General features: G+C 45.1%; 1 non-coding gene across 1 annotated transcript; it reads left to right on the top strand.

Annotated features, from left to right (window-relative positions):
• Positions 1 to 7755: 7755 nt before the first annotated feature.
• LOC133813271 (small nucleolar RNA R71) lies at positions 7756 to 7862 on the top strand. Its single transcript, XR_009884301.1, has one exon. It is a non-coding gene; the product is annotated as a small nucleolar RNA R71 (small nucleolar RNA).
• The last annotated feature ends 13758 nt before the right edge of the window (positions 7863 to 21620 follow it).

The following is a 21620-nucleotide window of genomic DNA, read 5'->3' as shown; positions in this document are numbered from 1 at the left end:
GGATTTCGCCTCAAGGAAATGCACTAATCAATTCTAGACGCTACAGCATATACTTAGCAATCAGTAAAAAAAATGCAAAGTCTGGTGGGAAAACAAAATTATACTGTATTGAAAAGAGACTAAAAAGACACATTCATAATATCCAGCAATGAAATAGTCAGAGACAGCATATAAAGCCAGGCAGTCACAGAAATGGAGCGAATGGAAAAATATCATCATCGAGCGAAACACTAGGCCACAGGAAAAATACTTTAAATCTCTCAACACACACTAACACAAACAAAACAGTACAAGACACTACAGACACAGAATACGAAAAATATAGTCTAAAACATATATAAAAAAAAAACTAACATAAGAACACAAGCACAGAACAGGAATTAAAATAGTGAATAGGATAAGGAAACCCCCTTCACTCGGAGTCCTCGTTAGGAGCATCCGGAGTAGGCGCATGTGCTGAATGTGTAGTCCATGGGTCAAGAATCTGCTGCGGGAATGGTGGGAATTGGGGAACAACTCGCGGAGTGAGCTTTTTGAAGGTCCGCTCCATGATGCCATCACGCTGCTGCTCATATTGCCAAAAAGAGTGCATACGGCCACAAAGCTCTTCCTGCCTGCGATGCATTTGTTGTTGCATCACTTCAAACTGAGTGAACCGCTCCAAAAGGGCATCGTCGACCGGGGCAGCATGTGCCGATGAAGAGGCAGAGTTGCGGGGGTTCTTGGCGGCTCGGGGTGGGCCAAAACTGACAGCTGCTCTGGGATGTAACAAACCTTCCTCGGGCAAAACAGGGACTCCAGCTTCACGGCAAAGAGCGGTGATGGTGGCGGGCAGAAACAATTTCCCTTTTCCGCGTTGGGAACACTCGAAGATCTCTTGAGCTAACACTGTCCCGACATCTACTTGGAATCCCTTTTGCGGGCAATAGAGCATGAAGGCGCGAGCCTTGCTCACCGTAGAATCATGCGAAGTAGGGCAGAGAGTGGTCTGAACAAATGAGTACAGACATTTAAGATCATGCTCCAATTCCGTCCTCCGAAAACGTAAGTTGTCGTGCTCATCCACATCCCAGGTAGAATCATGCTGAGCGATTGTTTCCATAACTTCTATTAGTGCGTCCCCTGTCACCTCCCCTCGGCATGGGGTAAAAGAGCACTGAACTGATTCTAGTTCAAACAAATAATTAATTGCTTCAGCATTGAAAGGCACCTCAACTTCTCGCACAATGACTGTAGTGGGCCACTCTTGAGACAGAAAGTTCGCATAGAACTCTCGGACAATCTCGGTTACGGCGGGTTTGGGCGGCACCACAAAATTCTCCCAACGCCTCTCACTGATTGTGGTACGTAACCACTCAGGTAACTCCTCTATTCCAGCTCTGTCAGCCACCAAACCTCTCTCAATGTACAGATCCCGACTAACCACTTGGTTGTTGTATTTTGATTCGGCTGTTGGACAATAGAATTTCTTTACTTCATGGAAGGGCTTCTTCTTCACTTTATGTGCCACTCTCTTAGTTCTTGGCATGATTGAAATCGGGAGAGTGCCCAAATGGACGACAGCAAAAGGGAGGCAGCACAGAACAGAACACCAATAGAGACAACTAAAAACCCGCAATAAGAGAAACACAGCCACAAGTGTATATTCTGAACACAGGACTATTACCCCAAATGGTGTCACTGAGCCGAGATGTCCTTGGCGGAGAAGAGGCAGGCACGGTCTGGGTTGTTGCCGAGATTCTTGGGCTGGAGAGAAATGATGCTCAACTGGGACTCACGGAGTAGGGGTGCCGTAGGCGTGGGTCTCGTCGGACCACAATGGAGGCAGGGACTCTCGGGATCACTGGAAAGGCTCACGAAGGGGTCGTAGCTGGTGTTGTGAGGTGGTTCTCGGTCTGGGGTCGCCGTAGGGTCGTGGTGGGGTAAATGCCGTGGGTTGTCGTGAGGTTGACGAGATGGGTCGAAGGGGCGGAGTCGTGGTTAAGTGAGATGGAACAGGCGATGGGATGGCTCGGTGGCTGTTGGGATGGGTCCTATGGGTTCGGCGGTGTAATGAGATGGGCGGATGGGATGGCTCGGAGTGGTGAGAGGCGGAGCTGGGTGGCTTGGGCGAGTGGTCGGCTGAGGGATTTCTTTGGTTGGGGTTTCAGGGGTGGCGGTCAACGAGGGTTGCTGAGAATGTGGTGAGGATGTACTGAGTATGTATATATATATATATTAAAGGTAATAAACTAATGTATTTAATAAAAGTAATATATAAGAAAAGTAATATATAAAAAAAAAAATGAAATACGAATATATATATATATATAATAAAAGGGAAAGTAACTGATATGTTTTTTTTTCGTTTCTTTTAGATAAATATATATATATATATATATTCAGTACATCCAAAATAACTGATACGAAAAGGGTCTGTTGCAAGGGGCCCAGTTGACTAATTCTTGGGAGCCCAATATACTATAGGGTCAAATGGACCCTTTCTTTATTTCTTTGTATAAAGTCCACGGGCTGCTGGGTCCACAAAAATCCAAAATTTTGACAGCTCTTTGGTCCAAAAACAATTGAAATGCACCCAATGATTGCACCTTTAATTTCTTAATCATTTAATCCTTTTTTCAGCACGTGCCAGTTTCACACTTTACGGACCACCCAGCCTCGATGAAATCCCGATATTTCTATTTTGGACCCAGACTCATTGAGTTGCTGCCCAGCATTGCTGAGTGGTTGCTATAGCAACTGGGCAACACTTTCCACCCCAAACTTAGTTCCTCTGCCCAGATTTCTATGCTCAGCCTAGTCCCAGTGTTACCAACTCCTGGCGGACCTGCTTCTTGATGCTCTATTTATTTTTATTTTTTTCAAAGGGTAATACACCCCAAACTTCATTACATCCATTATTTATGTACAACTGTCTCTTTCACTCATGGGTTGCCCAAATGTGCCACAAGAAATGCATGGCAACCCATAGCCTTTCTCCTTCAAGCATCCTTCAGATGGACGGAGGTCTTTTCTCTGTCAACCTCCCCACCAAAATAATGTTTCAGCCGCTGTCTGTTAACTGTGAACTCCCTCCCAGACTGATCTTCGCGAATTAAAACAGCTCCAAAGGGGTAGACTTTAGTCACTGTGAAGGGGCCCGACCAACGGGATTTTAGCTTGCCAGGAAACAGTTTCAACCTGGAATTAAACAACAAAACCTTCTGGTTCTTTTCAAACACCCGCTCCTTAATTCTTTGATCATGCCACCTCTTCGTTTTCTCTTTATATAGCTTGGCGTTTTCATAAGCAAACAGCCGCATCTCATCTAATTCATTCAGTTGCAACTTTCTTGCTTCTCCAGCCACTACAAGATCCAAATTTAACTTCTTCAACGCCCAAAACGCCTTATGCTCTAATTCAACAGGAAGATGACATGCCTTCCCATAAACTAGGCGATAAGGGGACATGCCTAGTGGAGTTTTATAAGCTGTCCGGTAAGCCCAAAGTGCATCGTCTAGGCGCTGGGACCAATCCTTTCTGCTTGGATTTACAACTTTCTCCAAAATGCCTTTAATTTCTCGATTTGATATTTCAGCTTGCCCGTTGGTCTGTGGGTGATAGGCAGTGGCAATTTTATGTTTAACACTGTACTTTGCCAAGAGAGCAGCCAATACTTTGTTCACAAAGTGTGTTCCCTCATCGCTAATTAAGGCTCTAGGTGTCCCAAACCTTGTAAACACATGTTTATGAAGGAACTTCATAACCACTCTAGCATCATTTGTCGGACTAGCAATTGCCTCTACCCATTTCGATACATAATCCACCGCCACTAGAATGTAGAGATTCCCAAAAGATTGCGGGAAGGGACCCATAAAGTCGATACCCCACACGTCAAACAATTCCACCTCCAAAATGCAATTAAGAGGCATTTCATTCCTAGCGGAGATATTGCCCACTCACTGGCAGCGATCACAATGTTGAACAAAATTATGGGCATCCTTGAAAATAGAAGGCCAATAGTATCCTGACTGAAATATTTTGGCAGCAGTTCGTTGCCCACCAAAATGACCACCATAAGGGGCTGAATGGCAGCTCTCTAGGATGCTGGAAACTTCACTTTCTGGGACACATCTTCGCATTATTCGATCTGGGCACTGTTTATATAAGTAAGGTTCATCCCAACAGTAAAATCTGACATCATGTAGGAACTTTTTGAGCTGTTGTTTGGTAAAATCTGGTGGATACACGCCCCCAACTAAAAAGTTCACGATGTCCGCATACCATGGTACTTCCTCTTGTTCCACAGCCAGCAATTGCTCATCAGGAAAGGTGTCTTGAATCTGCAATTTTTCCTCTGAATTGCTGCTGTAAGTGCTTGATTCCAGCCTTGATAAATGGTCCGCTACTTGATTTTCAGTGCCTTTCCTATCTCGGATTTCTAAATCGAATTCTTGCAGCAAGAGAACCCAACGTATAAGCCTCGGTTTAGAATCCTTTTTGGCTATCAAATACTTGATAGCGGAGTGGTCCGTGTACACAATAACTTTAGTCCCCACAAGATAGGAGCGAAATTTTTCAAAGGCAAAGATCACGGCCAGCAGCTCTTTTTCTGTTGTAGTGTAATTAATCTGGGCATCCACCAATGTTTTGCTTGCATAGTAAATAGAATGAAAAATTTTGTTCTTCCGCTGCCCAAGAACAGCCCCAATAGCGAAGTCGCTAGCATCGCACATAAGTTCAAAAGGTAGAGACCAGTTAGGAGCTGTGATCACTGGTGCTGTAACAAGGGCTGACTTCAATCTCAAAAATGCCTCTTGACATTCATCAGTAAAATCAAAAGGCCTATTTTGCTCCAGCAAGCTGCATAAAGGTTTGGACACCTTCGAAAAATCCTTGATAAAACGCCTGTAAAAGCCAGCATGACCGAGGAAACTTCTAATGCCTTTTACTGTGGTAGGGGCTGGTAGTTTCTCAATAACTTCCAGTTTAGCCTTGTCAACCTCTATCCCCTTGCTAGACACTTTATGCCCCAACACAATGCCTTCTTGCACCATGAAATGGCATTTTTCCCAGTTCAACACTAGATGAGTTTCTTCACACCTCTTTAAGACTTTTTCTAAATTCTCCAAGAAACCTTCAAATGAATCCCCATAGACAGAGAAATCGTCCATGAATATCTCCAAAATACTCTCAGCCATATCTGAAAAAATCGCCATCATGCACCGCTGAAATGTGGCCGGTGCATTGCACAAACCGAAGGGCATTCTTCTAAAAGCGAATGTGCCGTATGGACAGGTGAAAGTGGTCTTCTCTTGGTCCTCCGGCGCTATAGAAATCTGATTATACCCAGAATACCCGTCAAGAAAACAGAAGAACTCCTTTCCCGCCAAGCGGTCCAACATTTGGTCGATGAAGGGCAAAGGGAAATGATCCTTTCTAGTGGCCTTGTTGAGTTTTCTGTAATCCATGCAAACCCGCCATCCGGTGACTGTACGAGTGGGAATAAGCTCATTGTTGTCATTAGTAACTACTGTAACGCCCCCTTTCTTCGGAACACATTGGACAGGACTTACCCACTTGCTGTCAGAAATGGGATAAATAATCCCATAGTCAAGCCACTTAATGACTTCTTTTCTAACCACGTCCTTCATTACTGGATTCAACCTCCTTTGCTGCTCCACAGAGTGAGTACAATCAGATTCCAGCAAGATCTTGTGCATACAAAGCGCTGGACTGATCCCTTGAATGTCAGCCATTGTCCATCCAATCGCCCTTTTATGCTGCTTCAGCAATTTCAGCAATGACTCCTCAGCAATAGACTCCAGACAACTAGATATTATCACAAGTAAAGTGTCATTTTCGCCCAAGTATACATACTTTAAATGGCTTGGCAGCGGCTTTAACTCCAGCTGAGGTGGTTCTTCAACAGATGGTTTAGGGGCCTGAAAGTGCTTTTCTAGCAGATTTAGAGCTTCAAACACCTTACTAAATTTCTTGGTTGGTTGGCAAGAATCTACCCATGTAAGCATCTCCTCATCTTCACTGCTATACTCCTCCTCATCTCCAAAAATCTGAGTTTCCATAGCAGCTTTTTCCACCCTTTCATTGAACTTCTCAGCTACCAAAGTATCAACAACGTCAACTCTAGAGCATTCTTCCACTTCATCCGGGAATTTCATAGCTTTAAACACACTAAAGGTGATTTGTTGGTCATTCACCCTCATGGTAAGTTCACCATTCTGCACGTCAATAAGAGTACGCCCTGTAGCAAGAAAAGGCCTACCCAAGATTATAGGTACCTCTCTATCCGCTTCATAGTCTAAAATGATGAAATCCGCCGGGAATATAAATTTATCCACTTGAACTAACACATCTTCAATCTTGCCCTCGGGATGAGCCATAGATCTGTCTGCAAGTTGTAAAGTAACAGTAGTGGGTCGTGCCTCACCAATACCCAGCTTCTTGAAAATTGACATAGGCATAAGGTTGATACTAGCGCCTAAATCGCATAATGCTCTTCCCACATCTCTACCTCCAATAGAACACGGAATCGTGAATCTGCCAGGATCTTTTAACTTAGGAGGGATCTTGCTTTTCAACATCGCGCTACATCCTTCTGTGAGAGCCACAGTCTCAAACTCCCCCAATCGCCTTTTCTTTGTCAAAATATCCTTTAAGAACTTGACATAATTCGGCATTTGCTCCAATGCTTCGACGAAGGGGATGTTAATGTGCAACTGTTTCAGTACATCCAAAAACTTTCTGAACTGACCATCCTGTTGTTGTTTGCGAAATCGCTGCGGAAATGGAAGGGGCGGTTTAGGACCAGAATTTACTGGAGCAGTTTGCTGACCCTTTGCTGTAGCAACTGGGCCAGTTTCAGCAATTTCCTGGGCAGTTTTGTTACTTGTTTCTCCTTCACTTTGGATTTAAGTGGGCTCTCCACTACCCTGTATCTCCTCAGAATTTCCCAGATTTTTACCATTCCGCAGCTGAATAGCTTTACAGTGTTCTTTCCCATCTCTCCTTGGATTTTCTGTATCACTAGGCAAAGATCCTTGCGGCCTAGTTTTCATTTCATTGGCTAGCTGGCCGAGCTGCATCTCAAGATTACGAAGAGAAGCTGCTTGGCTCTGTATTACTGCATCATTCTTAGCCATATACTCCCTCATTAGATTCTCCAAAGAGTTCGGCTGGGAGTTTTGAACATGTTGTGAAGGTCTTGGCTGCTGTGAAAAACCTGGTGGATATGCTTGTCTTCCTTGTGCTGGTGCTGTGCTTGAACTTGCTCCTTGACCCCCCCATGACAGATTAGGATGATTCTTCCATGCTGGATTGTAAGTGTTCGAATATGGGTTGTTGTTGCGGTTGAAATTCTGATTTCCCACATAACAAACTGAGGCTGGATTTGAAGGGCAATTCTCAAAAGTATGCCCGTCCCCACAATACACGCATGACACTTCTGCACTTTGAATGGCAGCAGCTGGCTGAATACTTCCTCCCAAACTCATATTCTTCAAGATGTTGGTCATTGAGGCCATTTGAGCTGTTAGAGCCGTTAGTGCATCTACCTCAAGAACTCCCGCCACCTTTCTACTTGTAGGAGCTCTAGTGTTTGACCATTGATAGTTATTACTTGCAATCCTTTCCAAAATCTCAAATGCTTCGTTGTAAGACTTGGAAAGAATGGCTCCATTGGCTGAAGCGTCCAAGACCATTCGAGAGGCTGCATTGAGACCATTGTAGAATGTCTCCATTTGTATACAGTGTGGGATACCGTGGTGTGGGCACTTCCGCAAAAGATCCTTAAATCTCTCCCATGCATCACTGGTTGATTCATCTTCAAGCTGCTGGAATGACATGATTTCACTTCGAAATTTTGCATTTCTGGTAGGAGGGAAATATTTGCGCAGAAACTTTTCAGCAAGATCATTCCAATTTGTGACGGAATCAGGAGGCAAAGTGTTGAGCCATGATCTAGCTCGGTCTCGTAATGAGAATGGAAATAGCTTCAGCCTCAATGCTTCTTCACTCACTCCTTGAAGCTTAAAGGAATCGCTCACCTCCAAGAATGAACGAAGATGGAGATGAGGATCCTCCGTTGGCATCCCGCTGAACTGCCCCACAGTTTGGAGCATTTGAAACATCACTGGCTTGAGCTCGAATTGAGCTGCTTGTATTTCCGGCCTCACAATGCCTGGATTTAACTCATTAAACATGGGGGCAGCGTATTCCCGTATTGCTCTGGCTCTGTCATCCGCCAAAACAATGGGATTAGTAACTTGCTGGCCATCCCCCTCATCTTCAACACGTTCAGCCATAGTGCCTCGGCTTTTAGCCTTTTGATCTTTTCTCCTTTTTCTGAAAGTGCGTTCGATCTCGGGGTCAATAGGAGCAAGTTCACTGTCCTCTTGCTGGTTCATACACTGTAGGTACCTGAGATTTCACAACCCGAACCAACAAGGTTAAAAACAATGAAAATAAATTGTCAAATAGTTGATAAAACAGAATTTAATTTTAAAAGTCCCCGGCAACGGCGCCAAAAACTTGTTGTGAATTTTCTAACGATTAAAATATGCGCAAGTATACACAATCGACAACAAGTAATACAGTGATAATGTATCAAAGTTCGTCTCCACAGGGACTTTTCAACTAAATTAATGTAAAATCAACCAAAAACAGTTTATAATACAGTAACCAAATCAAGAGAAAGGTTGTGTAATTAGTTCTGAAAATAAATGTAAATGAGCAAATTAATTCAACTAAAAATCAGAGATTAAAATGAAAGAATTATGGGTGGATTTCAGATATGAGAAAAATAGATTTAGGTGGTTATTTCCCCTCGGTACGTTCCAGTTCATACAGCAATGGCTCAGCAATGGGTCAGCAATTTATGTCACAGTTAACAGATTTCGTAAAACCCAGTAAGTTTTTCGCAAAACTTACTATCTGTTGTTTATAACCTCCCTCAATACATTCCTGTATTAAAACAAACTATAAACAATCCATCAAACACCAAATCTTTAGGTTATGCAAGGCAGCAAAATAGTCCTATTCCACTACTAAAAATCACCTAAGAATAGATGAATCTCTTGCATCAATTGAATGGGTTCAACTAGACTTCCCTTTTCCAAGTTAGATCTAACTTAATAAATGCTAAATATGGCCAGTAATTAACATTCAATTAACATTACAGCACATTCAATTGAACTTTGACATAAACAACTTCACCATGCATTTAGAAATTTAGCTCATACATAAGGGTTCATAACGACCCAAATCTTTAGAGTGTTAGTTCATGGCTGAAATTATAAACATAAAACCAGTACAGAATATTTCCATGGAGTTTGAGCAGAAATTGAGATGAGAAAATAATACAAAATTAAAGAGAGATAGAGATTAGAGAGAATTGAGTGTTGAGCTCTAGTCCCCCTTAGGCGTCTGTCTTCTTTTTCTCTCCTATTTCGTACTCCCTTCTTCTTCTTTCTTTCTGCTTCTCTCTGTACTTTGCTTAGTGAAAAATATTCAGAATCCTCCAAAAATGATCCCCCCCTTCAATATTTCGGCTGGGCCCTCTTTAAGGGTACTTGGTTTACCCTAATTAGCAAGTCAAAGTCAATCTTGCCCCCCTGTCCTTTGCCACACCATCCAGCTGACTTAATTGTACAATATTCTCGCCACCTCAGCGCCACTTATGTCTCATTAAGTCCAACTGGCATTTGTCACGTTTTCTTCCTGGGCTCTGCCAATTGCTACGGTATGTTTGCTACAGCATTAAGAGTACAGCAACATGCTCTTTCCAGAATTGTTCCTCTTCATGATCCAAAGTTCCCAATCACCTGTTTTAGTCTCCTTTCCTGATTAACATAAACACGAAACTACATAAATCACTAAGAAAAATATGATAATACAGATACACAGACCCTTGATACAAATATACACTAAATGGACACAATTACACTACTTACAACTCATTACTCTTTTGTTTTGGCTTGAAAATTAAGTTCAAAGATGTGAAAATAACTCTAAATCCTAGAGTTATCAACACCACAAACTTAGCCTATTGCTCGTCCTCGAGTAATGATGACACCACAGTAAACACAACAATAAACACACACAACACACGCACAACCGATGAGAGATTCAAAAGAATTCAAAATGGCCTAGTGAACATTGATGCTCTCAGAAAAATGGAATTAAGTGGAATAAAGAAATGTTTCTGCCTTAACCGTATATGCTGCCCTTTCAAATTTTTCTCACTGGATATCACTAACATCTCTCTAGAGTCCTCTAATCAATAATGTATAAAATTGCATCCCACCGAACTTTGAATTTCTCTACAATTACCCTTTGATTTTTCATTCATAATAGCTCCATAAGTTGAATTAGTGCACTCCTCTCCACTAATGTAGTCTCAACTTATCCCCTTGATCAATAGGACTTTACTAAGCTTGTAATGTAAGGCTTAGGCTAGGGTATGATAAATGATATTTTTTTACTAGCTTAAACCTAACCACCTCACTTGTCAAAAATCTAGCCTCTCCCTCATGATTTATCACTCTTGATTCACTTCCCTATAATTATTTTTACTCACAAGGACATGTTATTGTACTGTAATTCTCTTGCTATGTTTTCTTCTGATCTCCTTTTTTTTTTTTCTTTTGCTTTTCTTTTCTGTTTTTTTTTTTTCCTGATATTTCATTTACTACCATTATATATATATATTTATATTTTTGTTTTTTTTTTTTTTTTTTAGAACTACACAAATTCACAACAAAAAGAGAAAACTATATGATAAATAGCAAGAGAATATGCTTGATATTATATAATGATATGCCTTGTGAGCTAATTCCCCACCCCAAACTTACAACCCAACCTTGTCCCTAATGTGGCTAAAATAATGATCAAGAATTAGCTCGCCACAAGCTACACTCACCACACTCACCCCAAACTTAATATGAGAAACAATTTTTGACAAGTGATAGCAATTAAGTTGGGAAACATATGGAAAATGTAATATAGGGGAAGATGGGATGCATGATCGGGTTAAAAAAAGAATAGGCTCATTGGCTCAAAATTGGGTGACTAAGGGAACAATATGTTTATTAGGAAGGCTAGAAAGGCACAAGCGTCCAAGGATGGCCTAAATCATATCTTAGGGACAAGTCGAGCTAGGATTTCGCCTCAAGGAAATGCACTAATCAATTCTAGACGCTACAGCATATACTTAGCAATCAGTAAAAAAAATGCAAAGTCTGGTGGGAAAACAAAATTATACTGTATTGAAAAGAGACTAAAAAGACACATTCATAATATCCAGCAATGAAATAGTCAGAGACAGCATATAAAGCCAGGCAGTCACAGAAATGGAGCGAATGGAAAAATATCATCATCGAGCGAAACACTAGGCCACAGGAAAAATACTTTAAATCTCTCAACACACACTAACACAAACAAAACAGTACAAGACACTACAGACACAGAATACGAAAAATATAGTCTAAAACATATATAAAAAAAAAACTAACATAAGAACACAAGCACAGAACAGGAATTAAAATAGTGAATAGGATAAGGAAACCCCCTTCACTCGGAGTCCTCGTTAGGAGCATCCGGAGTAGGCGCATGTGCTGAATGTGTAGTCCATGGGTCAAGAATCTGCTGCGGGAATGGTGGGAATTGGGGAACAACTCGCGGAGTGAGCTTTTTGAAGGTCCGCTCCATGATGCCATCACACTGCTGCTCATATTGCCAAAAAGAGTGCATACGGCCACAAAGCTCTTCCTGCCTGCGATGCATTTGTTGTTGCATCACTTCAAACTGAGTGAACCGCTCCAAAAGGGCATCGTCGACCGGGGCAGCATGTGCCGATGAAGAGGCAGAGTTGCGGGGGTTCTTGGCGGCTCGGGGTGGGCCAAAACTGACAGCTGCTCTGGGATGTAACAAACCTTCCTCGGGCAAAACAGGGACTCCAGCTTCACGGCAAAGAGCGGTGATGGTGGCGGGCAGAAACAATTTCCCTTTTCCGCGTTGGGAACACTCGAAGATCTCTTGAGCTAACACTGTCCCGACATCTACTTGGAATCCCTTTTGCAGGCAATAGAGCATGAAGGCGCGAGCCTTGCTCACCGTAGAATCATGCGAAGTAGGGCAGAGAGTGGTCTGAACAAATGAGTACAGACATTTAAGATCATGCTCCAATTCCGTCCTCCGAAAACGTAAGTTGTCGTGCTCATCCACATCCCAGGTAGAATCATGCTGAGCGATTGTTTCCATAACTTCTATTAGTGCGTCCCCTGTCACCTCCCCTCGGCATGGGGTAAAAGAGCACTGAACTGATTCTAGTTCAAACAAATAATTAATTGCTTCAGCATTGAAAGGCACCTCAACTTCTCGCACAATGACTGTAGTGGGCCACTCTTGAGACAGAAAGTTCGCATAGAACTCTCGGACAATCTCGGTTACGGAGGGTTTGGGCGGCACCACAAAATTCTCCCAACGCCTCTCACTGATTGTGGTACGTAACCACTCAGGTAACTCCTCTATTCCAGCTCTGTCAGCCACCAAACCTCTCTCAATGTACAGATCCCGACTAACCACTTGGTTGCTGTATTTTGATTCGGCTGTTGGACAATAGAATTTCTTTACTTCATGGAAGGGCTTCTTCTTCACTTTATGTGCCACTCTCTTAGTTCTTGGCATGATTGAAATCGGGAGAGTGCCCAAATGGACGACAGCAAAAGGGAGGCAGCACAGAACAGAACACCAATAGAGACAACTAAAAACCCGCAATAAGAGAAACACAGCCACAAGTGTATATTCTGAACACAGGACTATTACCCCAAATGGTGTCACTGAGCCGAGATGTCCTTGGCGGAGAAGAGGCAGGCACGGTCTGGGTTGTTGCCGAGATTCTTGGGCTGGAGAGAAATGATGCTCAACTGGGACTCACGGAGTAGGGGTGCCGTAGGCGTGGGTCTCGTCGGACCACAATGGAGGCAGGGACTCTCGGGATCACTGGAAAGGCTCACGAAGGGGTCGTAGCTGGTGTTGTGAGGTGGTTCTCGGTCTGGGGTCGCCGTAGGGTCGTGGTGGGGTAAATGCCGTGGGTTGTCGTGAGGTTGACGAGATGGGTCGAAGGGGCGGAGTCGTGGTTAAGTGAGATGGAACAGGCGATGGGATGGCTCGGTGGCTGTTGGGATGGGTCCTATGGGTTCGGCGGTGTAATGAGATGGGCGGATGGGATGGCTCGGAGTGGTGAGAGGCGGAGCTGGGTGGCTTGGGCGAGTGGTCGGCTGAGGGATTTCTTTGGTTGGGGTTTCAGGGGTGGCGGTCAACGAGGGTTGCTGAGAATGTGGTGAGGATGTACTGAGTATGTATATATATATATTAAAGGTAATAAACTAATGTATTTAATAAAAGTAATATATAAGAAAAGTAATATATAAAAAAAAATGAAATACGAATATATATATATATAATAAAAGGGAAAGTAACTGATATGTTTTTTTTCGTTTCTTTTAGATAAATATATATATATATATTCAGTACATCCAAAATAACTGATACGAAAAGGGTCTGTTGCAAGGGGCCCAGTTGACTAATTCTTGGGAGCCCAATATACTATAGGGTCAAATGGACCCTTTCTTTATTTCTTTGTATAAAGTCCACGGGCTGCTGGGTCCACAAAAATCCAAAATTTTGACAGCTCTTTGGTCCAAAAACAATTGAAATGCACCCAATGATTGCACCTTTAATTTCTTAATCATTTAATCCTTTTTTCAGCACGTGCCAGTTTCACACTTTACGGACCACCCAGCCTCGATGAAATCCCGATATTTCTATTTTGGACCCAGACTCATTGAGTTGCTGCCCAGCATTGCTGAGTGGTTGCTATAGCAACTGGGCAACACTTTCCACCCCAAACTTAGTTCCTCTGCCCAGATTTCTATGCTCAGCCTAGTCCCAGTGTTACCAACTCCTGGCGGACCTGCTTCTTGATGCTCTATTTATTTTTATTTTTTTCAAAGGGTAATACACCCCAAACTTCATTACATCCATTATTTATGTACAACTGTCTCTTTCACTCATGGGTTGCCCAAATGTGCCACAAGAAATGCATGGCAACCCATAGCCTTTCTCCTTCAAGCATCCTTCAGATGGACGGAGGTCTTTTCTCTGTCAACCTCCCCACCAAAATAATGTTTCAGCCGCTGTCTGTTAACTGTGAACTCCCTCCCAGACTGATCTTCGCGAATTAAAACAGCTCCAAAGGGGTAGACTTTAGTCACTGTGAAGGGGCCCGACCAACGGGATTTTAGCTTGCCAGGAAACAGTTTCAACCTGGAATTAAACAACAAAACCTTCTGGTTCTTTTCAAACACCCGCTCCTTAATTCTTTGATCATGCCACCTCTTCGTTTTCTCTTTATATAGCTTGGCGTTTTCATAAGCAAACAGCCGCATCTCATCTAATTCATTCAGTTGCAACTTTCTTGCTTCTCCAGCCACTACAAGATCCAAATTTAACTTCTTCAACGCCCAAAACGCCTTATGCTCTAATTCAACGGGAAGATGACATGCCTTCCCATAAACTAGGCGATAAGGGGACATGCCTAGTGGAGTTTTATAAGCTGTCCGGTAAGCCCAAAGTGCATCGTCTAGGCGCTGGGACCAATCCTTTCTGCTTGGATTTACAACTTTCTCCAAAATGCCTTTAATTTCTCGATTTGATATTTCAGCTTGCCCGTTGGTCTGTGGGTGATAGGCAGTGGCAATTTTATGTTTAACACTGTACTTTGCCAAGAGAGCAGCCAATACTTTGTTCACAAAGTGTGTTCCCTCATCGCTAATTAAGGCTCTAGGTGTCCCAAACCTTGTAAACACATGTTTATGAAGGAACTTCATAACCACTCTAGCATCATTTGTCGGACTAGCAATTGCCTCTACCCATTTCGATACATAATCCACCGCCACTAGAATGTAGAGATTCCCAAAATATTGCGGGAAGGGACCCATAAAGTCGATACCCCACACGTCAAACAATTCCACCTCCAAAATGCAATTAAGAGGCATTTCATTCCTAGCGGAGATATTGCCCACTCGCTGGCAGCGATCACAATGTTGAACAAAATTATGGGCATCCTTGAAAATAGAAGGCCAATAGTATCCTGACTGAAATATTTTGGCAGCAGTTCGTTGCCCACCAAAATAACCACCATAAGGGGCTGAATGGCAGCTCTCTAGGATGCTGGAAACTTCACTTTCTGGGACACATCTTCGCATTATTCGATCTGGGCACTGTTTATATAAGTAAGGTTCATCCCAACAGTAAAATCTGACATCATGTAGGAACTTTTTGAGCTGTTGTTTGGTAAAATCTGGTGGATACACGCCCCCAACTAAAAAGTTCACGATGTCCGCATACCATGGTACTTCCTCTTGTTCCACAGCCACCAATTGCTCATCAGGAAAGGTGTCTTGAATCTGCAACCAGATGCTCCTAGCGTTGAGGCAGAGGCTTGGGTGACCAGGATGGCCTCAGTTTATGGGCAGCATTTCGTTCCAATAGCTGCGAGTCTCCCTGCCTCCGACTGGAGGGGCCTGGGGAATGTGACTCAATCAGACCTCGGGGAGATGCTAAGGCGTGCCGCGGCCTGGGTAAGGCTTTGCACCTTGCGTTGATTAGCATTATGCACAGATGCACCTGTGTTCTTCTTTTTGTTACCTATTGCTGATGCCATTGGTTTTCTTGTGCAAGTCTATATCGTGTCTCTTCGACATGCTGACTCGACTGGCATCCTTTCCGCATCCACCATTGAAAGGGACGGCCTCATAGTCCAGGTCCAGGAGCTCGAAAATGAGCTTAGCGCAACTAAGGTCCAATTGTCAAAAGCCCAGGCTAAGTATGCCAAGTCGGACTCGAGGAATGGTAAGCTGAAGACTAAGATCAAGGAGCTGAGGGGCAAGGCCAAATGCTTGGAGAGCGAGCTCAAGGGGGCCAAGGCCGCTGCGTCCGGGTCGCATGAGATGGTTGTTCGAATGGGGACTGAAGTTGAGGCCCTCAGGGCTGAACTGCAGTCGGCTCAGGAGAAGGTCGCTTCCCTGGAGGCGGAGAGGGTCATAACCGAGCGCAAGTCTATAGACCGGGCTCTTTACAATGTGTGGAGGCAGGATCCCAACTTCGACTTCTCCTCTTTTGGCGAGCAAGCTGTTGCCCGAGCGGCCTGGTGGAGTGCCCACTACAGGAGGCCTTGAAATAGTTTCGCTCCTTTTTTGTTTTTTATTTTGTAACGTCATCACTAGTGCTACTTTTCTGTTAGTAACCCTTGTATTATCTTGAGAACTCCTTTCTTTTTTTTTTTTTTAATGTATGAATACATGTGATGTTGTTGTTTATTTCTTGTCCTACTGCATTTGAGGCCCTTTTATGCCTGTATGACGCGGTTTGGTTGGTTCCCTTCTTTTATTTGTCAGGCTGGAGGTCCTTTGGATCCCATGTGAGAGGGTTCACTGGGACCTCTTTTGGTGCCTCTTGGTGGTTTTTGTAAGGATATTTTGACCCCTTGGGTCTTAGCTATCCTTTTAGGTTTTTCTTGCGCGCGCTTATTATTTCTTTGCGAGAGGCGTCCCCCTATGCATTAGGAGGACCCAAGAAGGACCCCTTTTATCGGGGCCCTAGACGAAGTCCCTAAACATAGAAAGTAGTAAAAAGACCTTGCAAGGCCTTTTGGCTTCCTTGATGTTCACGAGGGTAGCTAATCCTCGTAAACTCAGGGGAGGCCTTGCAAGGTCTTTTTACTACTTTCTATGTTTAGGGACTTCGTCTAGGGCCCCGATAAAAGGGGTCCTTCTCGGGTCCTCCTAATGCATAGGGGGTCGTTTTTAGGTTACTCCTAATTGAGGGCCCTTTTCAAGATCCCTTATCAGAGGGTCTTTTTTAGGAGCCTCTTTTTTAGGAGGGCGAGGGGTCCTTTCCAAGACCCTCCGTTAGAGGGTCCTTTTCAGGCTTCCCTTGCTAGCTGTGTTACCGCCCCCTGTCCTGCCCCCCAAGTGTTTGGTGAAATTTATTTCGGCGGACACTTTGGCTGATGCCCGGGTACTGAAGAAAAAATAACACACGAAGAGGCTAACAGTTTTACTTATAATACGTGGTTTCATTCATTATATTCGTAACATAATGGTCTCATACACGTAGTTGCAACGGTACATAGGTGATTTTCACATAAAACAAAATAAAAAGGCTCACGCCTACTTAGGAGGTTATCTAGGTAACCTCTTTGATTTCTTCCTACCATATCAAGGCAGCGTGCTACACTTGTGCTTTTATCCGTGGGCATGGGCGCCTTACTGGTAGTACTTCCTCAGGTGTTCCGCGTTCCATGCCCGGGGTACGATGGTGTCGTCCATGCGCGCCAGCTTGTAAGTGTTTGGGGGGATGCACTGAGCAACTTGGTAGGGTCCCTCCCAATTTGCCCCCAGCACTCCTGCACCTGGGTCTCGTGTGTTTGGGAGCACCTTCCTCAGCACCAGGTCACCGACTCTGAAAGTTCTCTCTCGCACCCTCAAATTGTAGTACCTTGCGGCGCATTGCTGGTATACCGCCACCCTCATCTGGGCTTTTTCTCTCTTTTCCTCCAGGAGTTCTAAGCTTTCGGTCAGGGCTATGTGGTTGGCTTCGTCTTCATACACCTGCACCCTGCGGGACATGACTCGCATTTCGACTGGGAGCACAGCCTCGCATCCATAGGCCAAGGAGAATGGGGACTCCCCAGTTGTCGTGCGTGGGGTGGTTCTGTAAGCCCACAGCACATTTGGTAGCTCATCTACCCAAGCTCCTTTCATCTTCTCCAGCTTTGTCTTTAGGTTCTTCTTTAGGACCCTGTTGATGGCCTCCACTTGCCCATTGGCCTGGGGGTGTACCACCGCGGAGAAGCTCCTCCTTATACCTCTTTCCTTACAGTATTCATCGAAGGCTCCTCCTTCAAATTGGGTGCCATTGTCAGAAATAATTTTGTAGGGTACCCCGTACCAGCACACAATGAATTTGTTGACAAAAGAGGTGATGTGCCTAGCGGTTATCTTCACAAGGGGTTCCGCTTCTACCCACTTGGTGAAATAATCCACTGCCACCACCACGTACTTCGCTCCACCTCTGCCTGTAGGAAGAGTGCCGATTAAGTCTATCCCCCAGATAGCGAAGGGCCAGGGGCTGGGCATGCTGGTCAGTTCGCTTGGGGGTCTTCGAGGGTAATTGGAGTGCCTCTGGCACTTGTCGCATTTCGTGGCAAAGTCCTGTGCGTCTTTCTCCATGGAAGGACAGTAGTATCCTTGTCTTATGGCCTTCCTAGCCGTGGAGGGTCCACTTTCGTGGTTGCCACACTCTCCCTCATGGATCTCTTGTAACACCTTCAACGCCTCCTCTTCTTCTACACACCGCAGGAGAGGCATGGAGAATCCTCTTTTGTAAAGGACCCCATCTATCAAGGCGTTCCTTGCGGCCTTGTACACCAACCTCCGAGATTCGTTTTTATCCGCAGGCAAGACTCCTTCCTCCAGGTACCTCTTGATTGGCTTGGTCCATAATTTCTTTGGGACGCCGATCATGTGCACATCTGCGCCTTCGATGCTGGGCTTTGGCAAGTATTCCACGGGTATTGATTCCAAGACATCACCATCCTTGGTAGATGCCAGCTTTGCAAGTGCATCGGCATGGGTGTTCTTTTCTCTGGGGATTTGCTCTATAGTATATGCCACCATTCGTCCCAGGTAGCCCTTCACCTTCTCTAAATATGCTGCCATCTTGGGCCCCCTTGCCTGGTACTCCCCCTTTATTTGGCATACCACCAGTTGCGAGTCACTGAAAATATGAAGGCGCATTACTTTCAGTTCCTGGGCTAGGCGCAGGCCAGCTAAGAGCGCCTCATACTCCGCCTCATTATTGGAGGCCTCGAACCCAAACCGGATTGCGCAGTACATTCTGTGTCCCTCGGGCCCATTCATCATGATGCCCGCTCCTGATCCTCCTTCATTTGACGCCCCGTCAACATGCAAACTCCACTCCTCTACATCTCCCAGTTCATCCTCCACAACAGGCTGCGCCCCTCCTTCACTCTGTCCTTCATTCGGCTGATGGGTGAATTCTACTATAAAATCTGCCAGCACCTGTCCATTGATGGAGGCCCTTGGGGTGTAGACAATATCAAACTGACTTAGCTCAATCGACCATTTCATTAGCCTCCCTGAGGTCTCTGGCTTATGTAGGACTTGTCTCAAAGGACTATCTGTTAAGACATCAATCGTATGCGCATGGAAGTAAGGCTTCAACTTCCTCGACGCCACTACTAGCGCATAGGCCAGTTTTTCGATCTCTGGATACCGGCTCTCCGCGTCCACCAGACGCTTGCTGATATAGTATACGGGCTGTTGTTGCTTCTTCTCTCCCTTAACTAAGGCTGCGCTGATGGCATGCTCCGACACCGCCAAGTATAGGTACAGCTTCTCGCCCTTCTCTAGCTTTGCTAACAGGGGCGGCTTCCCCAGGTGCTCTTTCAACCTGACAAAGGCTTCCTCACATTTTTCATCCCAAGCGAACTTTTTTCTCCCTTTGAGGATGTCAAAGAATGGGAGGCACTTGTCGGTGGATCTTGAGATGAACCTATTAAGGGCCGCCACCCTTCCTGTTAGGCATTGTACCTCCTTCTTATTCTTCGGCGGGCTCATTTCTATGAGTGCCTTTATCTTGTCGGGGTTGGCCTCGATTCCTCTGGAATTGACCATGAAGCCCAAGAATTTTCCTGAGGATACCCTGAAGGTGCATTTGGCAGGGTTCAGTTTCATCCGATATTTCCTGAGCGTGTCAAACATCTCTCCAAGGTCTTTGTTGAGCTCTGCTGCTACTTTGGTCTTCACTAGCATGTCATCCACATCCACTTCCATATTCCTTCCTATCTGATTTGCGAACATTTTATTCACCAGCCTTTGATAGGTGGCTCCCGCGTTTTTGAGCCCGAAGGGCATCACCTTATAACAGTAGAGCCCTTTGTCTGTAATGACTGACGTGTGTTCCTCATCTGCAGGGTTCATTGGGATTTGGTTGTATCCCGAGTAGGCATCCATAAAACTTAGTAACTCATGCCCCGCTGTTGCGTCTACTAACTGATCTATCCTGGGGAGTGGGAAGCTGTCCTTGGGACAAGCTTTATTCAAATTCGTGAAATCAACGCAAGTCCTCCACTTCCCGTTTGGCTTCGGCACGAGTACTGGGTTTGATACCCACACAGGATAGAAGGACTCACGGATGAACCCGTTGGCCTTCAACTTGTCAACCTCTTCCTTTAACGCTGCGTACCTTGTTGGATCAAGTGCCCGCCTCTTCTGCCTGACGGGCCTTGCTCCTGGGGAGATGTTCAGGTGGTGGCACATTACGCTGGGGTCTATGCCCACCATGTCCTCGTGACTCCATGCAAACACGTCTAGATTATCCTTCAAAAATCTTATCAATTCCTCCTTCACGTCACCTTGTAGGCTTCTCCCTATCTTCAATTTCCTTAAGGGCTCTTCCGTCACCGTAGCCTCCTCTACTTCTTCTACTGGTTCTGCTCTTGCCTCATCCACAACCCGAGGGTCCAGCTCCTGCGGACCCCCTGTGGGCATGCTTATCGCCTCATGCACCACCATGGCCATCGGCTCACGTGGCTTTGCAGGCGCGCGAAGTGAGGTGTTATAACACTCCCTTGCTTCCTTCTGTTCTCCTTTCATACTCGCGATCCCCCCTGGAGTCGGGAACTTGACAACTAAGTGATATATTGAAGTTATGGCTTTCAATTCTCTCAGGGAGGGCCTCCCTAATACCGCGTTGAAAGCTGATGCGCAATCTACAACAACAAAGTTAGACATGATTGTGGTTTGGCGGGGTTGCTCCCCCATGGTAAGTGTCAACTCAATCATCCCAAGGGCTTGCACTGAATCCCCTGTGAATCCGTATAGTGACGACTGGCAAGGCTTTAGGTGACGAATGCCCAGTCCCATTTTTTCCAAAGCCGGGCGATATAGGATGTCCACTGAGCTCCCGTTGTCCACCAGGACTCGATGTACACGCATATTTGCCAACTGGACTGTCAGCACCAGCGGATCATTGTGGGGGAAGTGTACCCCTCGTGCATCTTCCTCAGTGAACGTTATCGAGTTGTTTTCCCCCTTGAAACTCTTCGGGGGTCGCTGTTCTAAACTCATGACGCAGGGGGGCGGACTTCGTCGAGCCTCTCTTGCATATTTATCTCGTCCCTTCCTAGAATCTCCTCCAAATCCTGGGCCCCCAAAAATGGTGCGGACCTCCCCTTGTATCTCTGGGGCTCGCTCCTGTGCCTGGGGCGCTGTGGGCTCGTTTTCTGGCCTTTGCCTTTCTCTCTTGACATAGCGGCCTAAGTGCCCTCGACGGATGAGCTCCTCAATTTCCTCCTTCAAGTGGATACACTCTGCCGTGGTGTGTCCAATGTCCTTGTGGTATTGGCAGTATTTACTGGGGTCCCTCTTGGACCGATCCTTTCTCATTGGTGGGGGCTTCTTGAAGGGCACTCGATCTTCGTTGGTGACGTAAATATGCTCTCTGGTGTCAGTGAGGTTCGTATAGTAAGTATA

This window comes from Humulus lupulus, chromosome 1, assembly GCF_963169125.1.
Source record: "Humulus lupulus chromosome 1, drHumLupu1.1, whole genome shotgun sequence".
NCBI classification, from domain to species: domain Eukaryota; kingdom Viridiplantae; phylum Streptophyta; class Magnoliopsida; order Rosales; family Cannabaceae; genus Humulus; species Humulus lupulus.
This window is presented reverse-complemented; position numbering and strand designations above follow the sequence as displayed.